Source organism: Montipora foliosa, chromosome 6 (assembly GCF_036669935.1).
Source record: "Montipora foliosa isolate CH-2021 chromosome 6, ASM3666993v2, whole genome shotgun sequence".
Lineage (NCBI taxonomy): Eukaryota > Metazoa > Cnidaria > Anthozoa > Scleractinia > Acroporidae > Montipora > Montipora foliosa.
In genome coordinates this window covers 21,212,591-21,215,090 of record NC_090874.1, presented here as the reverse complement: position 1 = coordinate 21,215,090, position 2,500 = coordinate 21,212,591, and the positions used below count along the sequence as shown (strand labels likewise).

Below are 2,500 nucleotides of genomic sequence, written 5' to 3'. Positions count from 1 at the left end.
ATAAAATCCATGCAGAAACATTTTATCATTCTTCCCTTGAGCCTTTGCTCACAGCTTTTGCAACGTTAGCATAAAGTCGCCGTTCTTTAATCAATTCTCCAAAAATCAGAATTGAATATTGTAGAGTCAACCACCTCTGACAAATGGGTTATAAATTAGAAATTTTACAAGGGCAGCCTTTGTTATTTTTGCATAATTATGCACTTTTATTATGAAATTATAAATTTAATTAATAACTACTTAACAACCAAGAGAGAGGTCATTACAGCAAAATCTAAAACTGAGGCCTTGCCGTATCGACCGAGCGATAGCGAGGTCAATACATCTAGGCCGAGGTTTTAAGATTTTGCTGTAACGACCAAACGGTCGAGGTTGTTAAGTTGTTTATTATATGGCTAAAACAACGGTTCTAAAGAAGAAAAAATTAATCTGCATAATCAATCATAGGCCCGTGGGCATTACGGAAGAATAATGCCCTAGCGTTTAGCTGCTCTCAGCCAATCACAGAGTGCGTTATATCAGCTAGAAACACAAGCCGCATAATAATGCATTGTAATGGCTTATAAATAAGAAATTTTACAAGGGCACTTTTGTCCCGCAATGATTTACCAGTTTTTGATCGCCAGTATTTTGTGGATTATCGAACTTCGAAGGCGATATTTGGCTGTAGCTTGCTTTCAATTTTCACGATAGCGTCATTTGACTACAACTACCAGAATTCAGTTAATATGTTTTTCTTTTTTTTATTTAAATTCTATATTCCCAGAGAGGTAAAAATAATAATAGCTCTAATTAGAACGAGGCAAGCAAAACCTGTAGGATTCTGGTACTTGTAGTCAAATGGCGTCATCATGCAAATGTCCTATTTACTTAAACGTCGAAGTGAAGAACGACGCCTTTAGTGAATTTCATGAAGTCATGAGCATGCGCTCTATCGCTCACCGATAGGCCTTTTGCAACAAACGATCACATGGTACAAAATCCGTCATGCTGGAGGGAAAGCTCATTATTATTCCCCCACTGGTACATTAAAACAAAGAGACCTGAACCAGTCAAGCTTGGCTTGCCTTTGTTTAATGTCCCAGTGGGGGAATAATAATGAGCTTGCCCTCCAGCATGGCGGATTTTGTACCATGTGATCGTTTGTTGCAAAAGGCCTATTACGTAAAAAATTATCCTCTCTAGTTTTGAGGATAATGATCATAATATGGTTTATTAAAGCGTTTTGCAGTCTTTGGAACAAAAAACAAAACAAGGCAAAACACTCGGCTTTCATGGGTTTTGACAAATACAATGTAATAATTAATAATGTACTGTACATTCTACTCGTAACAAAATGACTTGGTCACTTCCAATCTCGACCCCAAAGCGCTTCTCTTTTGCGCATGACTTACGGAGAGGAGAGCTCTGGGAACGCTGAAATAAAGTGCCCTCTCCTTGGTTTTCGTGAAGAACAATGAAAAGCGTGTCTGATTGGTGCATTCATGTTGGCAGGAGCCGTGAGCAGGCGTCGTAAGGTTCAAATAGCCAATTTTTGGCTAAAAGAACCAACCATACGGCGCAATGTTCTCCTACATAGAGTTTCCCCGAGCCTCAGGTCATGCGCAGACATACGATCCGAGGCTCTGGTGAATGGGTCACTCCTAATTGACATGTCGGGGCAATGCAGTTGGCAAGTGCCAGTTCACCAAGTGACTCAGTACTCTTTCCTCTATTAGCGGAAAGATGACATTTATTATGGCCATTTTTATTTTCAGCAGGGCAGCATTACGAGTGAAAAGTCTAAGTAGGTATAACTTGCTTGAAGTTCGGCAAAATAGCATGGATCGACGTCTCCATATACAATAACCTTTCTTAATTAAACACGTTTTTTGTGTCACATTTTCATTATTCGTGTTTGCTGGCGTTTTGAATCTCGGTTTTATCTGTCAATAAGGTGTTGTCAACTACGGATATTGCCTTGTACTCTATTTTGGTGCAGTGTTTGTCAGCCGGCAGCAGCCGGCGACAGTAATTGTCGAGTTCATTATGACTGCCTCTTATACAAACTCATGATTTACATAAATCCACCTGCATGCAACGAACACTTTCTCAAACAAACAAAGTTGGAAAAAAGACCCAAGATTGCTCGGTGAATTTCCCTGTTTCTCCAGCAACAATGTATCGGGTTTATCAACGAGTTTAGGAAAGCGATAATCTCGGACCAGCTGAATACATCAAAGTTGACGTGGCGAAGCGTCCCCCGGCAAAAAGATAGGCCATTACAATCAAAACAGGAAGGTTGCATATCACATAAATCGCCACTATTTAAGCCACATTCACAGCTATAATTATAGTCTACTTTGCCGTTGAATGGTGGTTTTCAACGGATCTCTGCGACAAACATGGAAGCTATTTATCTGGCGCTGGTGCCGTCGGAAGATCAAAAAGATCTTGGCGTGAGTGGCAAGAGTCAAGAGAAAGCAAAAAAGCAACACACCAGCGTGGACATTCCGAAGAT

General features: G+C 40.2%; 1 pseudogene; it reads right to left on the bottom strand.

Moving 5' to 3' along the window:
* Positions 1–2,215: 2,215 nt before the first annotated feature.
* Positions 2,216–2,500, bottom strand: part of LOC138008845 (melanocyte-stimulating hormone receptor-like) — a 1,257-nt pseudogene continuing 972 nt past the window's right edge.